This window comes from Asparagus officinalis, chromosome 2 (assembly GCF_001876935.1).
Source record: "Asparagus officinalis chromosome 2, Aspof.V1, whole genome shotgun sequence".
NCBI lineage: Eukaryota > Viridiplantae > Streptophyta > Magnoliopsida > Asparagales > Asparagaceae > Asparagus > Asparagus officinalis.
The window spans coordinates 43,638,364-43,650,836 of NC_033795.1; the positions used below are offsets into that span (position 1 = coordinate 43,638,364).

At 36.2% G+C, this 12,473-nt stretch overlaps 2 long non-coding RNA genes across 8 annotated transcripts in view; both read left to right on the forward strand.

Moving 5' to 3' along the window:
- LOC109830733 overlaps positions 1–8,216 on the forward strand; it is a 12,036-nt gene extending 3,820 nt beyond the window's left edge. For 2 of the 7 annotated variants that reach the window (XR_002244404.1, XR_002244406.1), the window contains exons 2-8: positions 1,220–1,316; positions 1,412–1,475; positions 3,303–3,373; positions 4,399–4,523; positions 5,677–5,746; positions 6,580–6,754; positions 7,586–8,216. This is a non-coding gene — a long non-coding RNA (uncharacterized LOC109830733). Of the gene's footprint in view, positions 1–869; positions 1,317–1,411; positions 1,476–3,302; positions 3,374–4,075; positions 4,524–5,676; positions 5,747–6,579; positions 6,755–7,585 lie in introns of those variants that run through there. The other 5 variants (XR_002244409.1, XR_002244405.1, XR_002244407.1 and 2 more) reach the window with 5 other exon arrangements.
- LOC109830735 lies at positions 8,887–11,611 on the forward strand. Its single transcript, XR_002244410.1, has 3 exons — positions 8,887–11,114; positions 11,205–11,306; positions 11,393–11,611. It is a non-coding gene; the product is annotated as an uncharacterized LOC109830735 (long non-coding RNA).

Sequence of the window (12,473 nt, forward strand, 5' to 3'; positions counted from 1 at the left end):
TGATTGGTTTTTTTGGGGGTTGGGGGGTTGGGTGGGTGGGGGGGTTATGAAACTCCTCACCGTTAGGCTTTGAGTTTATATCGTTGTGTTATGTCTGATTAAAGGGCTGATCTGAGTCTCAAAGCTCTTGATTGAAGAGATCTGTGCATTTTGGGCTTCTTTAGGGCATCCACTCACACTGCTTCCTTTGATATTTTTATGTTTAAAGGAGGTAAAATTGTGTTTTCTTCTGCAATTTAGCTAATTTCTGATTAACATTTTCCTTTTTCATGCAAGCAATGACTCGCCTTAGGAGATCGTGATAAGATGAGTAGTCCTCGAGATGCTTGTTTTTTTGTATACGACAGTGGTGAGGCAATCCTGAATGGTTTCTATATTGCAAGCAAACATTTTGCACCATTTGCTAGTAACACTATAACTGCAAAATAGAAATCTCGGATTTCAACCATTGTCAAAATCCAAAATACAAATCCATGTCCGAACAGCCCCAAAATCTTTCCTATTTTCTCTGTCAGAGCATATGATGATTTGCCCTCTATGGTGGGATCTTGGGTTTTTTCTTCTAAGGGGCTGTTTGGTTCGTTTCCTAGATATAGGGAAATGCATTTCCATGTACAAAAACACAAGTTTTGAGTTTTCCAAACTTTTCCAAGAAATAGATTGTTTCGCTTTGGTTCGCACAAAAAAATGGTGGGAAACCAATGTATTTATTTTTCTTGTGTTTGGTTCGCATGGAAAAAAAGGGAAAACTTTTGTTTATATGGCAAAAAGCTGACGTGGCTGCAGTTTTCGTCGATTTCACGAGGTTGAGGAAGGAATTGGGGGAGAGAAAAAAATCTGATGTGGCGGCGATTTTCACCGAGTTTCCCTTTTTCAACCCTAGCGAACCAAAGATGGGAAAAAAACGACGGAAAGCTTATATCCTACGTGGCCACGAAAAATCTGATGTGGAGGCGGTGTAAAACTTTTCCACGAGTTAAAAAACGAACAAAACAGCCCCTAACCCATAATCCCATATGCTTTTGGTATTATTTTCGGGTTGTAGATATTATCCCTCAAATCTTCAATAATTCCATATTAGTCGCCAAATCTTTGAAATTGCTCGTGCGTACCTCAGAGACTTTAAGGGGTCTAAAATCGGTCCCTCAAATCTATCATATTTCTTAACTTTCCCTCTAACGCTGTGTGTATTTTCAGTGACGAGGTGTATTTTCTGCAGATTGAAAGGGAGAGATGGAACTAAGGTTAGGATTTAGCACCTTTTGTTATGTCTGATAAAATGGCTGATCTGAGTCCCTAAGCGCTTGGCTGAAGAGGTCTGTGCATTGATGGCTCATTCAGGAAGTTTACAATGTAAGAATTTTTCTACAATTTACCTATTTTCTGACTAACATTTTTCTTTTTATGCAAGTAATGATTTGCACCAGGAAATCTTCCACTGCTGCGCAAAGACAAAATTGCACCAGCTTACTGTGGTAAGATGATTGGTCCCTGAGAAGTTTTATTTTGCATATGACAGTGGCGATGCAATTTGAATAGTTTGTGTGCAAGCAACCACCTTGCAGCCATTTGTTAGTATTGCCAATAACCTTTGGACAGTTTATGGTAGTTTTTCACAAGAGACCTGAAAAAGTTCATGATGGTTCTATTAGTGTGAAGTTTATCCATATTTGTTAATGGATTAATTTCACATGGCCCCCCTTTAGGATCATTGTTTTGAACCTCCTACCCTTGTAGTTTCATTGTCGCAGATAGACCCGTGTTAATTTTTTGACTCTTTTATCCTTGGGGAAATTTTCGCAGATATTGTCCCTGGGTGGAATTTGTTAGTTGAGGGTAAAAATTGTTGTGGGGTTAATGACTTGCCAAAGGAAATTTTGCAGTGCTACTTAAAAATAATGCCCAGTTTGTGGTAATGATTAGTCCTAAAAAAGCTTGAATTTTTTTGGCACACTATGGTGGCATGGCAATTGTGGATGGTTTGCTACAGTGCAAGCAACCATTTTGCATCATTTGTTCATATTGCAAATAATATCAATAGCTTATGGCAGTATTTTGCTGAATACCCCAAAATTTATGGTGGTTTTGTAAAATTTACACCTTATTTATATATTTTATGATGATTTTTTTGCTTTTGAAGCATGGGAGATGCCTTTCTCTGGAGAAGAGAATTCCATTGAGGATTCCTCTTAGCATATTTTCTGCTTCTAAATTTAGTATTCTGATAACATTCTCTTAAGTCTTGCTTATTTTTTATTGGAGATGGTGATGATTTGCCCTCTTCATTGGGATCTATGACTTGGTGGTGATTTTTCTTTGAAACTGGGAAAAGCCTCAACCTGAAAAATGTTTTACGCAATGTGTTACAACGAGGAGTGAAAATTGATCATAATAGTTAACAAATTTCCCTTATTTAACGGAATAGGTTGGCTGATTGGCACTTAAATACCTTTTATTTCACTTATCATATCTCCGACTGTCTGCATTGTTTAATGGCGAGATAAGCTTAGAGTGTCTGCTATAGTGCATGCTATCCTTTCACAGCCATCCCCTCGTGGCTGTTAGAAGTGCTGATCTAAGTCCCCTTTTTGTCAAATTTCTTGCATGTCATTGTGCCAATAACTCGTGCCTAAATATCGAGTAAAATTCTGGTGCTTTATTTACTTTCTAATATGGTGGTCCTCAAACGTTTAGAAAAGCATTACATCTTTCTGGAGATAAGATGAAAAATTATTTGTTTATTCTGCAAAGTTAGTCTTTTTTTGCTATCTCCTCAAAAGTATGATCAAGAAATTATAGTTTGTCCAATGAGAATGATTGTTGGAACATTACTTGTCCATGTGGAACTCCCTTGGTTGCACATTTTCTTAAGCTTTGCTATCTGGATGTGAGAATAAATTTCACAATATTACTATGAACTATGTTTTTTTTGTGCATAAACCACCATTTAACTTTTTTTATTAGAGAGAACTATGTGAAATCTATGGTAGTTTTTCCATATTGCGATGGCGAGGCAATCCTGGATGGTTGGGTATATTTCAAGCAATGCAGCCATTCCACGGTATAGAGGACATGAATTCCTAAGGGATGGTTTTGTTTTGCTATTTGGATATCAGCATATGGCAAATTCCGGAAAACTGCCATGAAATTTCGGGTGTTTTGCACAAAATATTACGACCTTTAATGGCTAAATAGCATTTAATTACTTTATGGTTTACATGACTTTGCACTTACATACCTCATGGTTTACATGACTTTGCACTTATATAGGTAAAATAACCAGATTTGTACATTTTATACAGCAAAAAGCAGTGTTATCGATGCTCGACATGCAATGCGGGGCACAAAGCTTCTTTACGTGTACATGCAAAAGGTGAAATCTAATATCTAATGTGGCCCCTGATTGACGTGAGGTGCACACCACACGCATAATTTTTCAAGATAGATAAACAAGCATGAATGAACATGTCTATAAAGTTTCACATAAAAACAATGCCAAGATAAATGATATAAACTACCATATTGTAAACAAAGGTCTTAATTCATAATGCTAATACACCCAACATAGTAGTAAAGTTCGTCATTTCCCAAATCAAGTCAAATCAAGAATAATATTGAAGAAAAATCAAATAATATACAGGAATGAATTAGAGTCCTCAATCGGGCTACTAAAATGGCGCAATGAGTATATTTTTTCCTTTTGGGATATAGGCTATCGAATACAAAAACCTAAGTGAAATGTTAAAGAAGAAAAATATGTGCCTTGTGTGAAGCACCCTCACGCAGGGCACTTGAGAGGCGCATAAAGGCGTTGTCGTCTCATATATGGGGTGCTTCACCACTGATCTGCCTTGCTGGGGGCATGAGGCATGCGCCTTTAATAACAATGAAAAAAAAGTAACCAGATCGGTATTCTTCTCGATACTATATGCATAGAGTCGGCTGATGAACAAGAGGGGGGGGGCGGGGGGGGGTGGCTGTAACCCAATGTCGTACTAAAAATGCCAATTTGGTCATTTAGCCCTTTGGTTAGAGAAAAGTATTTGAAGTTTATGGTTGTTTTCGTATATTACAGTGGCGAGGTAATCCTGGATGCTTGGCTATTTTGCTAGTGACCATTGCAGCCACTGGTCGGTGTGGAGGATATAAATTCCTATGGACTTGTTCTGTATCACATTTTTGGGATATGCACAAATTTCACAAAACTAGCATGAAATTTGTAGAGTTTTGCTCAAACTGCCTTGAACCTTAATGGGTAAATAGCGCTTAAATTACCTTTCGCATGATATTGCACTTATATACCTTGTCTGTGTTCTATTAGAGAAAAATAGATGAAGTTTATGGTATTTTTTGCATATTACAATTGCGAGACAATCCAGGATGGTCCGTATATTGCAGGCAACCATTGCAGTTATTCGTTAGTACTGCTAGAAGCAGCAGCAGTAGCAACAGCACCAGCAGTAGCAGCAGCTGCAGTGGCTTTCTCAAGGCCTTGTTGCCTTCTTCAAAGCAAGAGAATGGGGGTAAAAAATCCTACCTCTAACTGAAAATTATATATACTGGAAGACATTATTTCTCTTCTCACTTCTCAGAGACTGTGATGGCTTTCCCCTTTGTGAGATTTAGGGCTTTGGTGTTAAATCTTTTTTGCTTGCAGAATTTGGATTATTTTTTTCTCCATTTGCTAAACCAAAACCTTATCTGTTTTCAGTATTATATTTCGGGTTTTTTCCCCTGTATTCTCCTCAATCTATTATAATTTAAAATTTACTCTACATATTCCAGTGGCAAGGCATTTTTGCAGCTGAGTTAGTACTTATCTTAAGATAGAAAGGAGGGTTTTCTGGCTCCTTCACACTGTTTTCCTTGAAACGATGTGAAACATTTTGCTGTTTTTCTACAATTTAGCTAATTTTTCATTAATGTCTTCCTTTTTCGTGATCACTCAAGGAACTTTGTGGTATATTTGTTCCTTTAAACATTTTTGCTTTTTCCATATTATTACGAGGGCGATCCAGCTAGTGGTCTGTTAAATTGCAGGCCTATTGCAGCCACTCATTAATATGGAGAATTTGGGGATATATTTTTATAGGGTTTTGATATGTACCCTCCAAATTTTAGGTATTTGTAATTTTGATTTTTTAGATACTGGTCCCTAAAGTCATTAATGTTTACTAATTAGTCCTCCAATTTATTGAAATTGTTACTCATAGTCTCCCAAATCTTTTAGTTATGCATGAATGCATCATTTATCTTCTCCCCACTCATAGATGATGATGATTTGCCCTCTTCTGTGAGATTTAGAATTTTGATGTAATTTTTTAACCGAAAGAATTTGGAAAACGCTACCTGTTCTTGGTATTATTTATTTATTTTTATTCCATGTATATTGAAATCTATTTTTTTAAATTTATCCCTCAAATCTGCATGTTTTCAATGGCGAGGCACTTCTTGCAGCCATTTTGGTAATTTCTGCAAATAAAATGGGGGAGAAACAGAATGAAATTTGGGCTTGGTTTTGTATATAGCCCCCCTGTACTATGATTTATTTGGGATTTCTGTCTCCGATTCTTTGTAATTTTGATGTATTGTGGTTTATCGGTGTTATGCATATAACTGAGTTTATCATTTCAACCGGTGGGGCCCTCCTTGAGTCCTATCTTTTCTTTCTGCAAGTCGGGGAAAAAGCCCATCATGATTAAAGGGATGATCTGAGCCTATCAGTTGTAAGGAGATCTCTGCATAGGTACGTTCAGGCAGTTAGGATTTTACATGTAAAGAAGGGTTCGTTCATAAATCCCTCATGAATTTTAAACTTTTCTCACCAGACACCTCCTACTTGTAGTTGACAAATAACTAAAATATATCGAGGGAAAACCCCTCAATTGTGGAAAGGGGATACATTGCCATCCCACCATTATATATAATGAGAAATTGGTGGTACTCCTAAATGCACAGAAGATTGACATGTATCACCTAAATGATGCTCTGACATGTGTCATATAAAAAATAGCCATGTATCTCTCTATCCTATTCCTATCAGAAGATAACATGTGGACATTGAATCTTCTCGTCACCTAATTCAGAATTTCCATCTAATTAAAACTATTCATAATTTAAAAATTATAATAATATGGTATTTGGTCAAACTTTTCAAATTATAACTATCTATAATTAAAAAAAATGTCATGACTGTATCCCTCCTTTATAATGAGAAATTGGTGTTTACCTAGAAACCTGAAGTTGCCACACGGCACATGGCAGTTTGTTAAAATTTGGGGATAAAAACTCTCTTTTCCATTTAGTTTGAAATTGATTTTAAGGATATCTAAGGAAGGAATAAGTATTTTGACCCATAAATTCTTACTTATGTATTCTTCGGGACTATGATGATTTGCCCTCTTCATTGGGATCTAGGAATATGTAGTGATTTTTGTTTGGAATTGGGAAGTTCTTCAGCTAAAAGATGTTTCCATACTCATTGCATTACAACTAGGACATATTTCCTTATTTAACCACATAGTTCAGCTAATTGGCACTTAAATACCTTATAGTTTTCACATGCTTTTCATCTTTCAGACTATGCATTGGTTAATGGCGAGGTAAGATTGGATAGTCTGCTACCCTGTTGGCCATCCTCTTGCAGCCATTCCCTCATGTCTCATTAAAAGGGCTGATCTGAGTCTTCTTTTTGTTCAATTTTTTTCGCGAACTGTTGCTGACAAAGAGGATACCAAAACCGAGTAACATGCAGGTATTGTCTTATTTTTCATACGGTGCCCAAGTGTTAATGAAACATTATGGTTCTTTCAGCAAAAGTAGCCTTTTTTTTGCTTTACTCCCCTCAAAAGTATGATTAGTATGGTCAGCTGAATATAAATAATTACTGAAACATGATTGCCCCATGTGAAACTTCCTTTGTTAGGCATTTATTTCTTTAAGCTTGTTATTTTCATATTACAGTAATGAGCAATCCTGGATGGCTAGTCCTTGAGAAGCTTGTTTTTTCTTTTGCATAATACAGCGGCGAGGCAGCTGTGGATGGTTTGCTGTAATGCAAGCAACCATTTTGCAGCCATAGGGTAGTATAGCAAAGAATCTTGGACAGTTTATGCCAGTTTTGTGCATAGACTCCAAAGTTCATAGTGGTCCTTTATTTATTTAGTTATATGATGATTTTCTTGCTTTCAAAGCATGAGTGATGCCTTTCCGTGGTGAAAAGAAGTCCTTTGAGGATGTCTTTTAGTATATTTTCTGCTTCGAAGTTTAATATTCTGATATTGGTCCCTCAAATCGTGCTTATTTTTCTGTTTCTGAGATGATGAATTTGCCCTCTTCATTGAGAAAGAAATAAGAAAAAGCATCAACCTGAAAATCAGTTTAGTACAACATGCACCACTCTTATTTTAACAACATAGTTTCTACAAACTGAAAACTGTTTTTTTTGTAAACTACGTGCTTAAAAATAAGAGCATTGTTTGTTAAACTTTTTGTTTTGTAGGCCATATGACTGGTGGTTTATCTGCAATTAACCTCTTATTTACCCCAAGTTTCAACAAATTTGAAACTATTTTTGTTGTTTCAGACTTTCTGCATTTCTCATGTAATGGCGAGGTACGCTTGGATGGCCTGCTTCGCAGATCATGCTTGCTTGCAGCCATACCCTCATGTCTGATTAGAAGGGCTGATCTGAATCTCTTTTTTTGTTCCAACTTCTGAATTTGTGCTCATATATAGAGCCCCAAACACCCTCTTCTTGTGTACTCTTCAATGTGGTGTCTGAGTGTTAAAATCATCTATATTTCTCTGCAGAGTAGAGGAGACATGGTTTTATTCTGCAAATTGGTTTTGTTGCTTTCTCCTCTTCAAAAGAATGATAAAGTAAATGCGGTTTTCCTGACGAAAATCTTTGTTGGAACATGGTTGGTTCCTATGTGACTTTGTTTTGCATATTTGTTTCTTTAACCTGTTGGTATGTGCATATTTCGGTGGCTGAGCAGTCCTCGATGGTCTGCTACATCGTAGGCATCAATTGAAACCGCTTATTGATACCACTCATTCATATGCGGGATATGAATTCCGAAGGGCTCATATCACATTTATGCTGATTTAGGTAATTATTAGATTACTTATTATGGTGAGGTGTGTATATGTGAACAACCCTTTATATACCTTGGCTGCACAAACTGCAAATTTTGACGAAAACTAGTTTTTTTTTTAAAAAGTCAGAAGTAAAAAATAGTTTTTCAGCTCTCCTCCATGGTTAAGGTTCTTCCAAGGCCTTCTCTCTTATTGTTTTCATAAATGCATGAGCTGAGGGTAGGGGTGCCAAACGGTTCGGTTTTATCTGAACCGATCCGCATCCGTATCCGAACGGATGCAGATATGGTAAATCATTTTTAAAACTGGGCGGATATGGTTTCAGATACAGATCTGGTTCCTTTATTTTGGATACCGATCTGGATACGAATATGAGTGTAAGATTCAGTTGTAGATACGGATATCCGCAATTTAATAAACATAAGGATTCGGGTTGTATCCAAAGTTCTAACCCGTAACCGTTAACCAACCCAAAACCCAACTAAAAAACCCTAGCCTCCACTCCAGTCTCTCTAGTCTCTGCTCAATTTCTACAACGCGCGACCCCAGTGCCTGACAGTTCCCGCCTCGTCTTCGCCAGTTCGCCCTAGCTCGTCTTCTTCGGCCAGTTTTGACTGCCGTCATCACAGTTCGCGCGCCTGGTACTTCGCGCACACCGTCAGTTATCGCCATCTCCCTTCTCACTTCGCCCGCGCCGGCGCTCGTCTTTCGCCAGTCCGCCCGCCGTCGTCTTCGCCACACTCGTCCTTACGATCTTGCCGTCGTCCGCCTAATCTTCGCCCGCCTTGGTCTTCAGCCCCACGTCATCGGATCTCTCGCCTCGTCTCCCGCTGTTGTCAGATCCGTCGTCTTTACCCCATCTTCGCCCGCCTTGTCTTCGCCGCACGCCGTCAGATCTCGCCGTCGGATCCGCCGTTTGTTCCATAAGGTCGAATCGAAACTCTACTTTTAATTTCATTGTCAATATGTTATATGTGACTATAAGATTTTTGATTAAGTTTTCTTTTTAATTTCATTGAATAGAAATCATGTCTAATCCTTCGATTCAAGCGTCTAATGAAGAACAAACTATTGAGCTTAATGTTGAACCTTCTGTTGAACCCGTGGTTGAGGAATTTTCAAGTAAAATTGATGAAAAAACTGAAAAGAAAAGATGTTATTCTGAAGTGTATAGTTAGATTTTGATAAAATAGATAAAATAGAAAAGAAAATAGTTGATGGGAAAGAGGTTGTCACCAAAATCATTAGAGCCAAATACTAACATTGCTCATTTGAAGCCTATGGACGTAGTATCAAGGGTATTTCCCTTCTTAAAAATCACATTGCGAGATGTACTAAAAAGAAAAGACCCGATATCCGTCAACAATTGGTTTAAACTACTATAAAAAATAAAGATGAGACGTGTGCACTTAGTAATTATCAATTTGAAAATGAGAAGAGTCAAAATCTGCTTGCAAAGGCAATAATCGTGCACGAATATCCATTTAACATTGTAACACATGAGTTTTTCCTCAAGTATGTGCATTCTTTCCGTCCAAATCACAAGGTTCCAAAACGTACACATATCACAAAGTTGTGTATAAAGATTTATGAAGATTATAAAAAATCTATATTGGATTTGCTTGATAAATCTTCTATAAGATTAAGTTTTAACAATGGATAAATGAACATCATCGTCACAAAATTTGTCTTATTTGTGTGTCATCGCTGAATCGTGGAAACTACAAAAACGTATTATTGGATTTATTAAAGTTCATAGTTCTATGGGGAAAGACATTTGCAATGTATTAATTTCGTGTTTGCTTGAGTGGAAAATTGATTATAAGATATTGTCGATTACGGTGGATAATGATAAAGCTAATAATGTTGCCGTGAAATTGGGAAAAAACATCTTAAAAAGTGGTTACTTTGTGGCGGAGTCTTTTTTCATGTAAGATGTGAAGCACATATAATTAATCTTATTGTTCAAGAGGGTTTAAAAGTTATCGCTAAAGCTATTGAAAAAATAAGACTTAGTGTTAAGTATGTTACATGTTCACCAAAAATGGAGGAGAATTTTTATCATGTTGCTAAACAAGCTAATGTGGTAAAGGAAAAATTTCTTGTTCTTGATTGTTGCACCGATGGAATTCTACTTATCTAATGTTGACAATTGCTTTAAAGTATAAAGTTGCTTTTAATAGATTTGAGCTTAGAGATGATAAATGTCTTCATTGTCCATTAGAGGAAGAATGGAATAATATTGAAACATTGAGTAAATGTTTAAAACATTTTTATCATGCAACAAATCTCCTCTCCGGTACTATTTATCTTGATTGCAATCTTTTGTTTGAAGAATTTTTGTGAAATTCATTTGCTTCTTATGGAGTGGTTAAAAAGTGATGATGATACAATTGTGGCTATGACTTTTACAATGAAAAGAAAATTTGATAACTATTAGCACATGTGCAATAAGATTTTTGCGGTTGCTATTTTTCTTGATCCAAGATACAAATCATTGCAATCAAATATTTCTTTGGTTTGATTTATGGTGTGGATGGTGAAAAGTGTACAAATGATATTTTAGTTGTCATTAAGAAGATGCATGAAGAATATTACATTTAGGGACAAAGAGGAATCTAAAAATGTCGAAAATACTTCAAGCACTCAAACAAAAGAAGTAGAAAGAGTTGGTGATAAAAGGAAATCAAGTTTTGCACAATTTGTTGAAACAATTGATAAAGAGCCTACAAAAATAGATTTAGATTTATATATGAAAGGCATTATTACCACATGAGATGATGAAAAATGGGAAAATTTGATATATTGAGTTAGTGGAAAGCAAATTTTGGGAAGTATCCTATACTAGCAAAAGTTGCAAGAGATGTTTTGGGCATACCGGCCTTGACCGTAGTATCCGAGTCCACGTTATAGCACCTAGGGATGTGTAATTCATTGTTATAGAAGCCGAATGACAACAGATACGATGGAGGCATTGATATGCGCACAAGATTGGATTAAAGTGGTACAAGGAGGTAAATAATAAATTTGTACAAAGTTTATCTATCTATTTTTGGTTAATGAGCATCTAATGATTATATGTTTTCTCTACTCTTTTTTGGTAGTTACACAAGTTGAAACTAGTAAGGATGATGTTCTTGATGTGGCTAAGATAGTGGATGACGATGACTCGGAGATTGCCGAGACATTAGTAAAAGCACCATTAGGTATGTTATTTGATTCAATAAGCACATGATTTGAAATTTTTATTTTTACACATTTAACATGACAATTCTTCTTTTTTTTTTGCAAGATGACATCATGGAGGTCTACGACTCGGATGATGTGATTTGATATTATGCTTGCATCCATTGGTGTCATATTCTAGTTAACTTTTGCATTGATGTGTTAGCTTGAAACTCTAGAGAACTAATTATGTGGTTTTTATTTGTTTGTGTTTGGTGTTTGTTTGAAGTAATTCCGATTATGTGTGAATTAAGTTATTTTGAAATGATGATATTATATATCTAAATTGCTCTTTTGATGCTTTGCTTTGTTGGTTATAGCAACTGCTTAGATACTATATATCAAATCCAGGTACAATTGATGATATTACATGTATTTGCGATTGTTGTATTATATTTTATCATTTGCGACCACATACATTTATGCAAGGAGAAGCCTACAACCACATACATTTACCCATTTGGTTGTAATTTATACATAAGTGTACTAATTTATATCCGATTCATATCCATTTATCGAATATCAGTGTTATATCTGTGATCGTATCCGATCTGATTCTCAAATATCCGAACCATATTTGTTTCTGGTGAGTGCGGATATGGTTAATGTTTTTTCTTATCGAAGACAGTCCATATCTGTATCCGTTTATAGAAAGCGGTTATGGATATGGTAAGTGTCATATCTGAACCGTATCCGCTTCGTTAACACCCAGGGGGAAAAAAATCATATAGAGGGGTTCTCTATAAAAAAATCATATAGAGGGTTCTTTATTATAAAAAAGAATTCCTATTAGCCCCTCAAATCTTTGTTATCTCCTCTTTTTTAGATATGATGATAATTTGCCCTCTTTGGTGAGATGTTTGGTGTTTTTTTTTTGTTTTTTTTTTTACCCAAAGAATTTAGAAAACCCCATCTGCAACTCTTATTATTTTTCAGGCTGTCTGCAACTTTTTCCCAATGGTGAGGCAATTTTGCATCCATTTTGGTATTTTCTGCAGATTTTTTGGGTAAATTTCACAAAACCCCCTAATTTTGGTCCATTTTGAGATAACTCCCTCTAACGTTTGGAAATGTCCAAGTGGCATCATTTGCAAATCCGAGCCTCCAATTTATTGCGAGATATCACTTGCATTGTGGAAGATTGTCTG